This window comes from Tupaia chinensis, unplaced genomic scaffold (assembly GCF_000334495.1).
Source record: "Tupaia chinensis unplaced genomic scaffold, TupChi_1.0 Scaffold000498_1, whole genome shotgun sequence".
In the NCBI taxonomy this organism is placed as follows: domain Eukaryota; kingdom Metazoa; phylum Chordata; class Mammalia; order Scandentia; family Tupaiidae; genus Tupaia; species Tupaia belangeri.
In genome coordinates this window covers 3,408,746-3,427,632 of record NW_006160010.1, presented here as the reverse complement: position 1 = coordinate 3,427,632, position 18,887 = coordinate 3,408,746, and positions in this window count along the sequence as shown.

Below are 18,887 nucleotides of genomic sequence, written 5' to 3'. Positions count from 1 at the left end.
GCTAATGGATTTATTTAGACTAATTAAGTTCATTGGCAGAACAATTGAAGGGGGGGGGAGGAAGGTATGGAGGGCAACCATGGATGCCAGGGAAAAGGGGGGGGGAAGGTGGGACATAGCAGAGGGTGGGGGATGGGGAATCAGGGATGGCAAGACAAAGGCAAGGCATGCAGGACGTAAGAATTGGAAAATTATTTGCTGAGAACATGTATGTGGATGTACTTGATTGAGACAATGCACAGTGTATTTTGGATGGAAAATTCATTTGTGTGTTGTGATGGTGTAAAGTGAATTAATAAATTAAAAAAACACATTACTATATTTACTTTTTCATTCAGATATGTATATGTTATCATTACTATTGCTGATCTATATTTTAGGGTTTTTTTTGAGAGACCTTTTTACTATAGGGTGTGTGTGTTCTCTGGAGAGACAGAGAGACACAGAGAGACAGAAAGCAAGAAATCAACCACCACGGGGGATAACCATACAGCAAGCCCTTCTCCTCCATTCTCTTCTCAGGATCTTGGACATGCATGCACACACACCTGCGTGAGTTTTAAGTCTCCAGGTCCAGGACTTGAACTGCAATCGACTACATGGAAGTCCAGTAACGTAACCTTTACACCATCTGCTGGTTCCCATATTTTAGTGGTTTTTAAACATCTCCATTTATACTTTATATAGGATTTTAAATGTGTGCTACTCTGAATAATAATGTGCTTTAAAAACATTGCCCATAATTTAAATAAAAAAAAAGCGTATATAGTTTGTCAAACTGTATTAAATAGGGAAGAATTACTACCTCTATTAAAATAACCAGAAAAATTGGGACCAGCAGTTAGTGTAATGGCTATGTTGCTGGACTCTCACGTAGTTGACTGCGTTTAAACTCATGCCGAGTGAATGTGTGTTCGTGCCCAAGATCCCGAGAGGAGAAAGGAGGAGAAGGGATTGCAGTGTGGCCATCCCCTCTGGGGGGTGATTCCTTGCTTTCTGTCTCTCTGTCTTTCTGGCAAGCACATGTACCCTATAGCAAAAAAACTCTCAAAAAAAAAAAAAAAGAAAAAAGAAAAATGAACATTATTTTAAAAGAAGCAAGAGTTCATTCTCTCTCTCTCTATATATATTTTTTGGAGAGGTTTTTGCTATAGGGTGCGTGTGCTCACCAGAGAGACAGAGACAGACAGAAAGTGAGAAATCACCCCCTGGGAAGATGGCCATGCTGCAATCTCTTCTCCTCCATTGTTCTCTCAGGATCTTGGGCACGAATGCACACACACCCGGTGTGAATTTAAGCCTCCGGTTCCGAGACTCCAACCGCAGTTGACTACATGGGAATTCAGCAACATAGCCATTACACCAATTGCTGGTCTCCATTCTCTGTATTTTTAAAAATACTTCATTTTTGTCACTTCAGTTTTCCTAAGGAAAATAAAAATATGTTGCCAAATTATGTGTTTCTTTGCAATTAAACCTCCAAAGAGTAAAATATGATTTTCTTTGTTAAATGAGTTGTAGTGTCCAACACAAGTTGAAAGCTTAAGAAAAGACAGAAGTGATTCTCTTAACTTCAGCAGCTTTTCCTTGTATTTATCTTTTGACCCCTCACAGTCTAAAAGTAATGTAAGTCACCTTCCCTTTTTAATAGAAAAAGAAGATGTAAAAATAAATCTTTAGAATTCTATTAAAATCATTTCATAATACACTAGAGAATTGCGATTAGAGCTCAATAATGACTTAACTCTGGTTCATATGTTTTCCAAGGGGATTTTAGCTGCAGTAGTTTAAAATGTTAAGTCATATCAAATGATTAAAATGAATTCTTGGCTCAGCCTTGGTGGAACAGGCGGTAGGTAGCATACTGAACTGCAGTTCTGGAAGCCACGTGGCTGACAGTGAGCTGGGATCCCTGATTTGGTTTATCTAAAACAGGCTGGGTGTGCATATCTGTGCCTAAGAGCCTGAAGGGCTGGAAAGCTGGGGAAATAGTGCAGCAAGATCCCCATCAAGGGTGTTTCTCTCTCTCCTTTTCCTGCATTTGTGTGAACACACACATGAACTTTCTATTGTAAATAAAATGAACTTCAAAAACTTAAATTCCTGGTACTCAACAGAAAAAGCATTTTGAAGACTTAAGGAAAATTAAATACTATTGTTTTTCAAAGATTTGTAAGAGAGAAATATGGAGAGACAAGCACCCACAACAATGTTCCCATGCCTTGATCCACCTCCACTTCCAGCCAGGTCAAACCTCAAGCACGTGTGAGCCCAGCATGCACTGGGAGGTCCTTGTCCAGCACCCACGACCTTCCCATGTGGGTATAGTTACATTACCACAGCAGCACCACCTGGTTTAAACTACTGTTTCAACCACTATTTTATAATAGATACTCGATATAATATCAAATAATATTTTCTTTAACATAGTACTATATAACTTACATCGAAGTGAGAACAGAAAAGAAAACTAGTCGAGTTACCCCAGGAGAAAAATCGAAAATCTGGGTAGAAATATAGATACTACATTAGACTAGAGTCGGCTATTACATTCGGAATAACCTGATAGAAAACATTTTTTTTCCTTATAAGGCAGTCTAGCTATAAAAAGAATATTGTCATTGGATAAATATAAATGAAGAGAGACCAGAGACAAAAGCTGCTAACTATCTTCTAGTACAAAAATAAAGGATTATACTTGTGCAAGCACAAGAGATTAAAACTAAAGCTACTGGAATTACGCTTATTAAATTTTTGAAACCCTGCTGGCTGGTTTATTTAAGTGCCCTCTCTCTTAGTTTCACGCCTTACTTTTCTCACATGTGTACAATGAGACATGCATTTCTTCTGGAATAATGAAGAAAAGTTCAACTTACTCATAACAATCTTCAAGGATGATTAGTCAGGTCTGGCCAGCTGCATGCATCCCCTCCATCACCCTGCATAGGCCTGACAAGACAATAGGGACAGCTGCCAGCAGTCAACAGTGACATGCGCCAGGAGTGTGGGCTCTGGTCTGGCCCTGGGTCACCTTTGAGGATGATGTCATGTCATCATGTCCCATCCTATCTGGTTATTAATCTACCTCTTCAGAGTCATCAAAGAGAGGCTGCAGAGCCTCTGCAAGGCAGAACCAGCATTCTGGAATAAGGTTGTGTTGGTGACACAGATGACATTGAAACTAGGACATTATAAAAATTGGTTTACAATGAAAATCGCTCTTTGTCAGGCGTCTGGGTCAGGCAGTGGATGATTCATCGCACACAGACCACCCTTGGCTATAAAGTGGAGTGTATTGCTTCCTTGACATCAGGAAAAGTTTTATTTAAATGGCTCGCCAAGATATTATTTTTGAATGTGGTCAGAATCCTATTGAAATTGAATTTTAGGACACCTTTATGTTCTACTTGATTTCCTCAATTATAGCGTTTTACTTCTGGAATCAACTATTCTCAATGACATTTTCTCACTATAACTTTACCAGAAAAATTCATGCCGTTTATTATTATTTTTATGAGTTTATACACACAAATATGAAACATACAAAATAAGCTTGAATTTATTAACATGAAATGCTTAATACAGAGAGAGAGAGGGGGCATTATAAAGTTATATGTCATGAACATATTGAATGTGCCCAATTGCTTTTAAATGTCTAAAGTAGAACCATTATGTGCTATTATAGGGATTATAAACTATATTGAAGTAATATATTCAAGCATCCAAAAAATCAGAGTAAATAAAAATAATTCTGCTCATTGGCTCACAGTTAGGAAGGAATGAGAGTAATAACAATAAAATAATAATGTGCAGGGGAAGACAAATACATCCTGCAGCAGCCTGAGCTATCGCAGTCCTTGATTCAAGGGAGGGAGCCGGAGGCTTCCAACTCGTAAAAATGAGTATTTGTCTGCCAAGGAAAGGCTGCACGTGTCTTTTTCCCACTCCTGCCCTCCAGGGGCCTATTCTGACCTCTCTTTGTCCCGGTTGAGAGGGAGAACACAGGGCATGAATATGGCAAAGAACATTTCGCGCCAGGAGCCTGTGACTCTGGGAGCAGTTCAGCACCTGCATCTCGTGGGAGTAATTTAGCACCTGGATCACACTGACCTTGCCGAGCCGGGTCTGCGACGAACATCTTACTTGGGCCTTACCTTAGGGTTTGTTCTCATTAGGAGATGAAGTGAGGTATTATTTCAAGGCTTATCACTGAGGAAATGGGAAAACTGAGGAATAGATAGATTAAGGGATGATTTACTCCACTTCCATTTTTCCTTGAGTTCCCCTGCTGAAACATACAGTCACAGTTGTCTATGCCAGCAACTGGAGACTTGTTTTCTCAGGAACACAGGCTACATCCAAGTGTTCGAGGACAATGGTCTTTATTTGCTCTCTCATCCCAGGCTCTCTACCTGCTCAGTTGGAGGTGTACTCGTATACTTGACCTTAGAGCTTGACGAGGGTGAGCAGAGGGGAGAGGGGTTGGCTGGGTGGGGCAGGCTGGTGCTGGGAAGAAGGAGGCGAAACAGAGAGCTTCCTTGTCAGCCCTTGTTAGGCGCAGGCATAGCCTGTATGGCAGAAGATCAAGCTCATTACATGGAAACATTTTTTCTTATGGCAAAATGTATGAAAATCTTAAAGGTCAAGCTGTATGCTAGGAATTGTTGAGAAGCTTTGAAGCATTTGCTAACTGAATCATAAATTATAGTGTATGTTAAAAATGATTATGTTTAAAAATAGGGCACACACTGGGAGTTGAAAATGACTTTGAAAATTCATCTGATCCTCATACACATGCGATCTTAGAAAGACATGTATCTCTTCACTTTCATACATATTTTGAATAACAATTTTTATTTTAGGATTGTTTCAAATTTATGGAAAAATTGAAAAGCCAGGACTGAATTTTTTTTTCTCTATACCCTGGACCCAATTTCAACTACTAATAAGATCTTATATTAATATGCTATATTTGTCACAATATGCCAATATTGATGCATTATTAACTTTTATTATTATTTTGTTTTCCTTGGCTTTACCTACAGATTTTTTCTTCTCTTCTAGAACCCCATCCATGAATTGATAGCACATTTAGTCATGCCTTTTTTAGCTCCTCTTTGCTATGGGGGCTTTTCAGAATCTCCTTGCTATTTTTTAAAGAGATTTTTGCACTAGTTAGAGAGACAGAGACACGGAAAGTGAAAAATCACCCCCTAGAGGGGATGGCCACACCGCAATCCCTTCTCCTCCATTCTCTTCTCGGGGTCTCAAGCACAAACACATGTGCCTGGCATGAGTTTTAAGCTGTCAGGTCTGGGACTCTAAGAAGCGTTGACTATGGGGGTCCGGCCAGGTAACCATTACGTCATCTGCTGGTCCCTCTCCTTGCTTTTAATGACTCACAGTTTTGAGGAGTCCTGGTTAGATGTTTTATAAAATATCACTCAGTTGGCATTATTCAATGTTTTCTCATATTAGACTGAGGCTATGGGTTTTTAGAAGAAAGACTAGAGGTAAAGTGGCATTCTCATGCATTTACATCAAGAATAAATACCGTTGGGGCCAGCAGGTGGCATGGTGGTTAAGAGTGCTGGATTCCCACATGGCTGACAACAATTCGAGTCCTGGACCTGGCGGCTTACTTTCTCACTTTCTCTCTCTCTCTCCTCTCTCCCCCATCTCTGGTCAAATTAAAATAAATAAATAAATAAATAAATAAATAAATAAATAACAAGTTTTTTTCTAAAAAAAGAATCAATACCGCCAAAATGAATTACCACGGTTGATGTTCATTGTGATCACCTGGCAGAGGCAGTGTTTGTCATGTTTCTCCACTGCAATGTTATTCTTTTCCCTTTTCTGTAGTATATGTGCTGTCGAAAGGCAGCCACTGGATAAGCCATGCTTCAGGACTGGGGAGTTATGCTTCTCTTCCTTGAGGGCAGAGTATCTACATCAATTATCCCAAACTCCTTTGCATGGGAGATTCATCTTGTTTCCCCATCTATTTATTTATTCAGTCATTTATTTATGTCAGAATGGGCTCATGTGTATTTATTTTGTACTTTGTGTTATAATTTAATACTACTTTATTTTGTTACTCAAATTGTTCCAGCTTTGGCCATTGAAAACTCTTTCAACTGGCTACTGTATCCCTTTTACATATTCTGGTTTTTTTTTTTTTTTTGTATGTTTATTTGTATTTTAAAATTTCTTTACTTTCTGGGAACAAAAAATGTCAAGACCTAGAAGTGTTCATTTTTTTTTGAGGAGTCCTGGATTTTTTTAAATTGGAAAATAGTATTAAAATGCAAGATCTGTGAGTTAAGTGTGTGTGCTATCAGCTGACAGAGTAAACATTATAGGAATATATTTTAACCTGTAAATGTGTATATACTCTTAAATATTTTCATACAAAATCATCTGTGTCTATATACACTAAACACGAGTTTATACTGTTTCCAACTTTAATCCATTACTGCACAAATCATTTCAACCTTTTCCTGTTATTTGACTGTAAATTACTACCCCAAGGGAACAACAGATGGTGTAACGGTTATATCGTTGAACTCCCAAATAGTCAGACCTGGTTCATGTCCCAGACCTGGTGGCTTAAACTCACACATGACTGTGTGCATGCCCAAGATCCTGAGAGCAGAATGGAGAAGGGCCATCCCCCTTGGGGGGTGTCATTTCTCGCTTTCTGTCTCTCTTGTCTCTCTCTGTCTTCCTGGTGAGCACACAAGCCCTTTAGCAAAAATGATGTCTTTTCAAAAAAAAAAAATTGCTATTCCAAAAGTGAGAGGATTGGATTCCACCATTCACCATTTATTTATTTATTTATTTATTTATTTATTTATTTATTTATTTATGTCCAGAGAGTATGTATAATTGCCAGAGAGAGACAGAGAAACAGAAAGAGAGAATGAGAGAGAGAGAGAGAGAGAGAGAGAGATGGGAAAAACACCCCCACCCCCACCCCCACTGAAGAGTGATCAAGCTGCATTCATTCCTCCATCCCATTAGAATTTTGGTCATGCATGTGTGTGCACACACACACACACTCACAGGGTGTTTTACAAGCAGCAGGCCAAGATTCAAATTGTGGTTGGCCATATGGAATCTAGCTCCCTTTTGCTTAGGCTATGAGGCCAGCCCTATTTAATTCTTAATTACAGTGTATATGTTTAATCGTTTCAAAATTGATAGTCCACACTCCCATGGGAAATAACTTTATCAGCTAGAGTGCATTGTTTACATAGACTCATTTCATCACGGATATTAGTCTGTGGTTTACTTTTTTGGTTTTTGTCCTTGTCTATTTTGGGGATCAGGATGATGGAGGTTTCACAGAATGAATTTTCTAGGTTCCTCCCTTTTGGATCTTTAGAAATAGTTTGAAGAAAATTGGGTTTAGCTCTTCTTTGAAAGTTTTGTAGAATTCAGAAGTGAAGGCATCAGGACCTGGACTTTCTGCTGTTGTCGAGAGACTATTACTGATTCAATTTCATTACTTGTTATTGGTCTATTCAAGCCTTCAATTTATTTCTGGTCCAGTCTTGGTAAGTTATATGGGTCCAGAAATTTGTACATTTTATCTAGGTTTTCTTTTTCATTGGCATATAGTCACTTATTGTATTCGCTCATGATCTTTTGCATTTCTGTTATGTCTGTTGTAATATGGGTTGCTTCATTAGTAATTTAATTTATCTGGTTCCTTTTTCTATGCTCTTGGTTAATTTAGCTAAAGGTACATCAATTTTGTTTATGTTCTCAAAGAACCAGCTTTTGGTTTCATTTATCTTCTGTATAGTTCTTTTATTCTCTATTTTGGTTATTTCTGCTCAAGTCTGTATAGTTTCTTTTCTCTTGGTATTTTGCTGTTTTTTTCTTTTTTTTTTTTTTTGTCATTCTTGTTCCTTGAGGTGTGTCATTAGGTTGTCTATTTGTCACCTTTCTGGTTTTTTTCTCGTGGGCAGTATTTGCTATGAACTTCTCTCTTCTGACTGTGTTCACTATTTCTTACAGGTTTTTCAAAACCTATGTATCCTTTATCATTGGTTTCAATGAATCTTTTGATTTCAGTCTTAATTTCTTTAGTGGTGGGGCAATCATTCTGGTGTAGATTATTTAGTTTCTATGACTGTATATTTTTGAAGGTTCTCTCTGTAGTTGATTTCCAGTTTAATTTCACTGTGATCAGAAAGGATGCTGGATATAGGTCCTATACATTTGAATTTATAAAGGCTTGTTTTGTGCCCTATGTGGTTGATCTTTGAAAATATTCCATGTGGGGTGAGAAGAATGTCTATTCTTGTGGTTGTCAAGTCCACTTGATTTATGGTTTCATTTAGATACTATATCTTTTGTTTATTTTTGTCTAGATGACCTGATCAAAGGAGAGCATAAGATGTTGAGATCCTCAATGACGAGTGTGTTTTAGTCTATTTCTCTCTTTAGATCTAGCAGTCTTTCCTTCACATATTTGGATGCTACAGTGTTGGGTGTATAGATATTTACAAGTGCTACATTCTCTTGATGAATTAGCCCTTTTAGGACTATTGGGGTGTTGGAAAAGTCATGACATATTTTTTTCTATGCAAAAATGCATCATGACTTTTTCAATGACCCAATATATAATGTCCTTTGTCTCTTCTCACAGTTTTCATCCTGAAGTCTATTTTATCTGATATCAGTATTGTAACTCCAGTGTTTTTGTTTGTTTGTTTCTATTTGCATGAAATATCTTTTTCCAGCCTTTCATGTTCAGTCTATGTATGTCTTTATCTATGAGATGTGTTTTTTTAAGCCACAGTTAGAGAGATCTTGTATTTTATCCATTCAGCCAGTCTGTGTCTTTTAATTGGATAATTTAATCCATTAACATTCAGTGCTATCAATATTTGTGGTCTTATCTCTGCCATTTTGTTAGTCATTTTACTTTTTGTTGTTCTCTTCTGTTTTTCTTTCTTTAGTTTTCTGGATATAGTACTCCCTTCAGTACTTCTTGAAGAGCTGGTCTAGTATTGGCAAATTCTTTCAGTTTTTCTTTATTTGATAATGATTTTATTTCTTTACATTTGAAGGATAATCTTGCCAACTATAGTATTCTTGATTGAAATTTTTTTTTCTTTTTCTTTTCTTTTTTTTTTTTTATTTGGTGTGTGTGCTTTGAATATGTCTTCTATTCTTGTTTGTATGTTTCAGCTAAGAAGGCCGATGTTAATATAATAGGATAACCTTTGTATGTAACTTGATGTTCCTCTCTTGCCATTTTTGAAATGTGGTCTTTGTCTTTGAATTTGACGATCTGACTATGATGTGCTGTGGAGAAGATCTTCTTTTGGTCATTATATGTCGAGTTCTTCATATTTTCTGTGTCTAGATGTCGGACCGTTTCTGTAAGTTTAGTAAGTTTTCCAGTTATTTCACAGAATAGATTTTCTATGCCTTTATCAGATTCTTCACCTTCTGGAATACCTATTTTTCAAATATCTGGACAATTGATTGTATCTAATAATTCCTGTATGTTGTCCTCATTTTTTTGTTTTGTTTTGTTATTTTTTTCTTTCTTTTTGGTGGTTATGTCTAAGTCAGAGGCTTTGTCTTCTAGTTGAGAGACTATCTTCTCCATAGTCTAATCTGCCAATAATACTTTCAAGAGAGGTTTTTATTTCCTGCATTGTAGTTTTCAGCTCCAGAAGTTCTGTTTGATTCTTTTTTAGGTTATCTATCTCTTTATGAATTCCCTCCTTCAAGTTGTGGAATGATTTCCTCGTTTCCTTGAGTTGGTTTTCTGTTTTTGCTTGCATATTATTTAGTTTTATCACTATGAATATTCTGACCTCTTTTTATGACATTTCTGTAAATTCTTTTGTGCTGTTTATGGTTAATTAGGAGTTCTTATAGTTCCTTGTGGGAGAGATATTTCCTTATTTTCTCACATTTCACATTTCAGTGCCTCTGCACTGGTTTCTAGCTGTCTGGTGAAGTATTCTTTTTTCTTTCTTTCTTTTTTTTTTTTTTTTAGTAGATTCGATAGTGTCAAGAGGGGAAGGACAGCTCTAGTTCTCAGGGGTGTTCTCGGTATGGGCTGTGTCTTCACATCACAGGATGGTGTATGTAGTCAGCTTTAGGTGCTTGGTTCCTCTCTAACTTTTCAGGACCAAATGCACCTAGGGCTCTACTGGAGAAACTAAAGGAAGGATGAGAGGTGCTAGTGGGAAAGTCAGTGCCACTGCTGTCATGCTCCTCCACAGCTCCTCTTTTTAAAATATGTACATTCAATGCTATTAATTTTTCTCTCACTACTACTTTTTATTGCTTCCTACAAATAGAGATAAGCTGAATTTTCTTTTTCATTTAACTAAAAATATTTTAAATTTATTTTGAAACATAGTTCTTAACCCATTGATTATTTAGATATATATTATATAATTTCAGATATAGAGGAATTTCCATCTATTTTTCTATGATTGGTTTTCAGTTTAATTAATTCCATTGTGGTCTGTGGACATACCTTGTATAATTTCGTTTAAACTTTTAAGATGTGTTTTTGGCCTAGTATGTAGATGACCTTGGTAAACATTACAAATATGTTAGAGAAGAATTTATACTCTGCTGTTGTTGAAAGGAAAATACTACAAATGTCTATTAGATCAATTTGAGTGATAATAATGTTCATGTTACCTATATCCTTACTAATTTTTTGCCTGTTTGATGTATAAATTACTTAAAAAGAGTTATTGAAGTTTCTAATTATAGTAGTGGATTTATCAATTACTCATAGCAGTTCTATCAGTTCTTAACTCATGTATTTTGACACTGATATTAATTACATACATATTTAGTATTGCTATGTCTTCTTGGAGAATTGGACCCTTATTATTATGTAACGTCCCTCTTTATCACTGATAACCTTCCTTGCTTTGAAGTCTGTCTTTTTATGAAATTAGGATAGCCATCCTGCTTTCTTTTGAGATGTGTCAGCATATTATATCTTTTCCAATTCACTTTTCCTAACTTACATGAGTCTTTCAAAAAGTTGTGTAGTTAGCATACAGTTGGGTCTTATTCTTTTATCCACTCTGATAATCTGTTTTTTAATTGGCCTATTTACAGCATTCACAGTGAAATGATAAAACAATTATTTATATCATTATTTATAACTAGCCAGAGATCTTTATTTTCTATTGATTGCATTTATTTGTCTCCCCCCTCACTATTTTCTTTCCTTTTCTTGTTCTATTTATTTTATATGATACTTTTTATCTCCATTTTATCTCATGTATAGGTTGTACTTTTTAAAATATCTTAGAGTTCCAATATACATGTTTAAGTAGTCTAAGCTCTATCTCTTGTCACCTTGCTGGCATTCATTTTACTTACCATAAACCATATTTACTAACCTTTCTTTTTTTTTTTAACTCAATTAAGGATAAAAAAAGATAGAGGCCAGGAGATAGCATAGAGGTTACATTGCCGGACTCCCACATGTCTGACCACAATTTGAAAGACATGGAATTCTGATTTTTCAAGCCATCTGCACTCAGTGGCTTGAAAATCATGCTGGGTGCCTGTGCATGCGTACCCAAAATATTTATGTCCAGCGAGTATGTATAATTGCCAGAGAGAGACAGAGAAACAGAAAGAGAGAATGAGAGAGAGAGAGAGAGAGAGAGAGAGAGAGAGATGACACCCCCACCCCCACCCCCACCCCCACAGAAGAGCGATCAACGCCCATTAGAATTTTGGTCATGCATGTGTGTGCACACACACACACACTCACAGGGTGTTTTACAAGCAGCAGGCCAAGATTCAAATTGTGGTTGGCCATATGGAATCTAGCTCCCTTTTGCTTAGGCTATGAGGCCAGCCCTATTTAATTCTTAATTACAGTGTATATGTTTAATCGTTTCAAAATTGATAGTCCACACTCCCATGGGAAATAACTTTATCAGCTAGAGTGCATTGTTTACATAGACTCATTTCATCACGGATATTAGTCTGTGGTTTACTTTTTTGGTTTTTGTCCTTGTCTATTTTGGGGATCAGGATGATGGAGGTTTCACAGAAAATTGGGTTTAGCTCTTCTTTGAAAGTTTTGTAGAATTCAGAAGTGAAGGCATCAGGACCTGGACTTTCTGCTGTTGTCGAGAGACTATTACTGATTCAATTTCATTACTTGTTATTGGTCTATTCAAGCCTTCAATTTATTTCTGGTCCAGTCTTGGTAAGTTATATGGGTCCAGAAATTTGTACATTTTATCTAGGTTTTCTTTTTCATTGGCATATAGTCACTTATTGTATTCGCTCATGATCTTTTGCATTTCTGTTATGTCTGTTGTAATATGGGTTGCTTCATTAGTAATTTAATTTATCTGGTTCCTTTTTCTATGCTCTTGGTTAATTTAGCTAAAGGTACATCAATTTTGTTTATGTTCTCAAAGAACCAGCTTTTGGTTTCATTTATCTTCTGTATAGTTCTTTTATTCTCTATTTTGGTTATTTCTGCTCAAGTCTGTATAGTTTCTTTTCTCTTGGTATTTTGCTGTTTTTTTCTTTTTTTTTTTTTTTGTCATTCTTGTTCCTTGAGGTGTGTCATTAGGTTGTCTATTTGTCACCTTTCTGGTTTTTTTCTCGTGGGCAGTATTTGCTATGAACTTCTCTCTTCTGACTGTGTTCACTATTTCTTACAGGTTTTTCAAAACCTATGTATCCTTTATCATTGGTTTCAATGAATCTTTTGATTTCAGTCTTAATTTCTTTAGTGGTGGGGCAATCATTCTGGTGTAGATTATTTAGTTTCTATGACTGTATATTTTTGAAGGTTCTCTCTGTAGTTGATTTCCAGTTTAATTTCACTGTGATCAGAAAGGATGCTGGATATAGGTCCTATACATTTGAATTTATAAAGGCTTGTTTTGTGCCCTATGTGGTTGATCTTTGAAAATATTCCATGTGGGGTGAGAAGAATGTCTATTCTTGTGGTTGTCAAGTCCACTTGATTTATGGTTTCATTTAGATACTATATCTTTTGTTTATTTTTGTCTAGATGACCTGATCAAAGGAGAGCATAAGATGTTGAGATCCTCAATGACGAGTGTGTTTTAGTCTATTTCTCTCTTTAGATCTAGCAGTCTTTCCTTCACATATTTGGATGCTACAGTGTTGGGTGTATAGATATTTACAAGTGCTACATTCTCTTGATGAATTAGCCCTTTTAGGACTATTGGGGTGTTGGAAAAGTCATGACATATTTTTTTCTATGCAAAAATGCATCATGACTTTTTCAATGACCCAATATATAATGTCCTTTGTCTCTTCTCACAGTTTTCATCCTGAAGTCTATTTTATCTGATATCAGTATTGTAACTCCAGTGTTTTTGTTTGTTTGTTTCTATTTGCATGAAATATCTTTTTCCAGCCTTTCATGTTCAGTCTATGTATGTCTTTATCTATGAGATGTGTTTTTTTAAGCCACAGTTAGAGAGATCTTGTATTTTATCCATTCAGCCAGTCTGTGTCTTTTAATTGGATAATTTAATCCATTAACATTCAGTGCTATCAATATTTGTGGTCTTATCTCTGCCATTTTGTTAGTCATTTTACTTTTTGTTGTTCTCTTCTGTTTTTCTTTCTTTAGTTTTCTGGATATAGTACTCCCTTCAGTACTTCTTGAAGAGCTGGTCTAGTATTGGCAAATTCTTTCAGTTTTTCTTTATTTGATAATGATTTTATTTCTTTACATTTGAAGGATAATCTTGCCAACTATAGTATTCTTGATTGAAATTTTTTTTTCTTTTTCTTTTCTTTTTTTTTTTTTATTTGGTGTGTGTGCTTTGAATATGTCTTCTATTCTTGTTTGTATGTTTCAGCTAAGAAGGCCGATGTTAATATAATAGGATAACCTTTGTATGTAACTTGATGTTCCTCTCTTGCCATTTTTGAAATGTGGTCTTTGTCTTTGAATTTGACGATCTGACTATGATGTGCTGTGGAGAAGATCTTCTTTTGGTCATTATATGTCGAGTTCTTCATATTTTCTGTGTCTAGATGTCGGACCGTTTCTGTAAGTTTAGTAAGTTTTCCAGTTATTTCACAGAATAGATTTTCTATGCCTTTATCAGATTCTTCACCTTCTGGAATACCTATTTTTCAAATATCTGGACAATTGATTGTATCTAATAATTCCTGTATGTTGTCCTCATTTTTTTGTTTTGTTTTGTTATTTTTTTCTTTCTTTTTGGTGGTTATGTCTAAGTCAGAGGCTTTGTCTTCTAGTTGAGAGACTATCTTCTCCATAGTCTAATCTGCCAATAATACTTTCAAGAGAGGTTTTTATTTCCTGCATTGTAGTTTTCAGCTCCAGAAGTTCTGTTTGATTCTTTTTTAGGTTATCTATCTCTTTATGAATTCCCTCCTTCAAGTTGTGGAATGATTTCCTCGTTTCCTTGAGTTGGTTTTCTGTTTTTGCTTGCATATTATTTAGTTTTATCACTATGAATATTCTGACCTCTTTTTATGACATTTCTGTAAATTCTTTTGTGCTGTTTATGGTTAATTAGGAGTTCTTATAGTTCCTTGTGGGAGAGATATTTCCTTATTTTCTCACATTTCACATTTCAGTGCCTCTGCACTGGTTTCTAGCTGTCTGGTGAAGTATTCTTTTTTCTTTCTTTCTTTTTTTTTTTTTTTTAGTAGATTCTATAGTGTCAAGAGGGGAAGGACAGCTCTAGTTCTCAGGGGTGTTCTCGGTATGGGCTGTGTCTTCACATCACAGGATGGTGTATGTAGTCAGCTTTAGGTGCTTGGTTCCTCTCTAACTTTTCAGGACCAAATGCACCTAGGGCTCTACTGGAGAAACTAAAGGAAGGATGAGAGGTGCTAGTGGGAAAGTCAGTGCCACTGCTGTCATGCTCCTCCACAGCTCCTCTTTTTAAAATATGTACATTCAATGCTATTAATTTTTCTCTCACTACTACTTTTTATTGCTTCCTACAAATAGAGATAAGCTGAATTTTCTTTTTCATTTAACTAAAAATATTTTAAATTTATTTTGAAACATAGTTCTTAACCCATTGATTATTTAGATATATATTATATAATTTCAGATATAGAGGAATTTCCATCTATTTTTCTATGATTGGTTTTCAGTTTAATTAATTCCATTGTGGTCTGTGGACATACCTTGTATAATTTCGTTTAAACTTTTAAGATGTGTTTTTGGCCTAGTATGTAGATGACCTTGGTAAACATTACAAATATGTTAGAGAAGAATTTATACTCTGCTGTTGTTGAAAGGAAAATACTACAAATGTCTATTAGATCAATTTGAGTGATAATAATGTTCATGTTACCTATATCCTTACTAATTTTTTGCCTGTTTGATGTATAAATTACTTAAAAAGAGTTATTGAAGTTTCTAATTATAGTAGTGGATTTATCAATTACTCATAGCAGTTCTATCAGTTCTTAACTCATGTATTTTGACACTGATATTAATTACATACATATTTAGTATTGCTATGTCTTCTTGGAGAATTGGACCCTTATTATTATGTAACGTCCCTCTTTATCACTGATAACCTTCCTTGCTTTGAAGTCTGTCTTTTTATGAAATTAGGATAGCCATCCTGCTTTCTTTTGAGATGTGTCAGCATATTATATCTTTTCCAATTCACTTTTCCTAACTTACATGAGTCTTTCAAAAAGTTGTGTAGTTAGCATACAGTTGGGTCTTATTCTTTTATCCACTCTGATAATCTGTTTTTTAATTGGCCTATTTACAGCATTCACAGTGAAATGATAAAACAATTATTTATATCATTATTTATAACTAGCCAGAGATCTTTATTTTCTATTGATTGCATTTATTTGTCTCCCCCCTCACTATTTTCTTTCCTTTTCTTGTTCTATTTATTTTATATGATACTTTTTATCTCCATTTTATCTCATGTATAGGTTGTACTTTTTAAAATATCTTAGAGTTCCAATATACATGTTTAAGTAGTCTAAGCTCTATCTCTTGTCACCTTGCTGGCATTCATTTTACTTACCATAAACCATATTTACTAACCTTTCTTTTTTTTTTTAACTCAATTAAGGATAAAAAAAGATAGAGGCCAGGAGATAGCATAGAGGTTACATTGCCGGACTCCCACATGTCTGACCACAATTTGAAAGACATGGAATTCTGATTTTTCAAGCCATCTGCACTCAGTGGCTTGAAAATCATGCTGGGTGCCTGTGCATGCGTACCCAAAATCCCAGGAGGAGAATGGAAAAGAAAAGGTTGTGCTGCGGCAATCCCTCTGGGGGAGGTGATTTCTTATTCTCTCCCACTGTCTCTCTCTCTGGTGAGCCCATGTGCCCTGTGGCAAAAAAACGCTAATTAAAAATAAATAAATAAATATTCTGTTTTACATCAGTTTTTCTTTATTTAATGCCCTTCTATTCTTCATATAGATCCACGGTTATTATTTTTATAATTTTTCCATCTGTCTAAAGAATATATTTTAATATTTGTTGTAGTGTATAATAAAGTCCTCCAGTTTTGGGTTTTCTGAGAAAATAGTTATTTCTGAGAGGCAGATAGAGAGAGAGAGCAAGAAAGAGAGAATATACTCTTGACAGTGTCTTACCATGCTGCAATCTCCTCTTCCCACCTCTTCTGCTCCTTAAGATATTGGGTGCCTGTATGAATGCCTAGTGTGTTCTCAGGCAAACTTGGGGATCTGAACCTGCAGTTGGCCATGTGGCTTCCAGCATTGCAGTGCAACATTCTATGGACTGTACCACTATGCTGGACCTCTGCTTTAGTTTTCAAGAACAGTTTCATTGTACCAAGAATTCTAGATTGCTGCTTCATTCTTTTAACAACTTGGAACACATCATTCTACTTTGCTTTTAAACTTTATGGTTTCTGGTGGAAACTATCTCATAATTCTTATCCTTGTTTCTGACTGGGTAAGGTATCTTTCACTCTTGATTTTAAGACTTTCTCTTTTTGCTCCATTTGGCAAGTTGCATATGATATTTCTTTTCTTTTTTTCTTTTTTATTTTTTATGAGAGGTTTTTGCTATAGGGCACATGCGCTCGCCAGAAAGACAGAGACAGAGAGACAGAAAGTGAGAAATCACCCCCCAGGGGGGATTGCCATGCCACAATCCCTTCTCCTCCATTCTTCTCTCTGGATCTTGGGCACTCACTCACATGTGCCTGGCGTGAGTTTAAGCCACCGGGTCTGGGACTTGAACTGCCATCGACTACATGGGAGTCCAGCGACATAGCCATTACGCTAACTGCTGGTCCCTACATATGATATTTCTAAGTAAACTTTTTTTCTTTCCCTTCTTTTTTGGATTGTAGTTTTGTTTAAATTTGTGGTTTAAGGTCTATTATTCATTTTAGATATTTTCGTAATTTTTTCCAAGTATTTCTTTCTGCTATGTCTTCTCTTTCTTTTCCTTCAGAAATATTCCAATTATATATTTGTTATACATTTTGAAATTTTTCCGCAACTCTTGTATTTCATTTTTTTATTCATTGTGCTCTATATTTCAGTGTGGAGGAGATTCTATTGACCTAACTTCAAGTTTGTTGAATCTTCATTTGACAGTGCCCAGTCTACTAATGAGTCCATTGAATTAAGGTTTCATATCTACTACTATGTTTTTAATTTTTAACTTTTCTTTTTTGACTCTTCCTTAGAATTTTCATCATCAAGCTGCCCCATAGCTTAGGTGTTATGGAAAGCTGGATCCCACATAGCTGACTATAGTTTGAATGCTGGCCCCTGTGGATTGGAAAACATGCTGGGCATGTATGTGTGTACCCAGGATCTCAAAAGGATGGAGAGATGGAAGAGAAAGATTGCAGTGTGACAATGCCCCGCTGAGAGGTGCTTTCTCTTTCTCCCTGTAGGCTCTTTGTCTTTTTCTGGTTAGTGCATATGACTCCTGGCAACCAAAAACCCCCAGAATTTCCATGTCTCTGCTTCATCTAAGTCATCTTCTCTTACGTGTTATTTTTCTAATGAAAACTATTAACAAATACATTATAATTATTTAAAATTCCTTGTTTGATAATTCAACGTGTTATTTCTGAGTGTGCTTATGATGATTATGTTCTCTCTTCAAACAGCTTTTTCTTGCTTTGTGGCATGACTTATCATTTTTGGTTGGAAGCTGGGTTTATTATGTTAGGTGATAGCAACTGAGATAAATAGGCCTTTATTATGAGGATTTAGGATATTTGACTAAGACATTAGCTGTTTTAATATGTCCTGTAGTAGGGCCAACAGATAGTGTAGCGGTTATATCGTTGGACTCCCACATGGCTGACTATGGTTGGAGTCCCAGACCTGGTGACTTGAGATTCATGTTGGGCATGTGTGCGTGCATTCCCAAGATCCCAGGAGGAGAATGGAGGAGAAGGGATTGCAGCATGTCCATTCCTCCTGGGAGGGGTGACTTCTCACTTTCCCTCTCACTGTCTCTGTCACTGTCTCTGGCAAGTGCACATGACCTGAGGCAAAAACCTCTACAAAAAACAAACAAAAAATGTCCTATAGCTATTGGTATCACAGGGCTTCAGAATCTTCTATTGTTCTGAGCTTTTCTCTCTCCTTGACTTTGGCCTTCCCTTACACTACTCCTCAGAGAAAGTCTATGTCTTGAAGTTCTTTAGCTACAATACACTGTAATCATATTGAAGCCCTACTGGAGTAATAGTAAATTGTAGGGAAGGTGGTAAATTCTGTTTTCTTCTAATTAATCTTTGTTGTTTTGATGGAATTTGTTATCTTGGAGCTGTGACTTTGAGAAGTGTTTCTCCAGTGGTCTAACTCCCTGACCTTTTTCCCTGTATTCTCTTTGCTGATTGC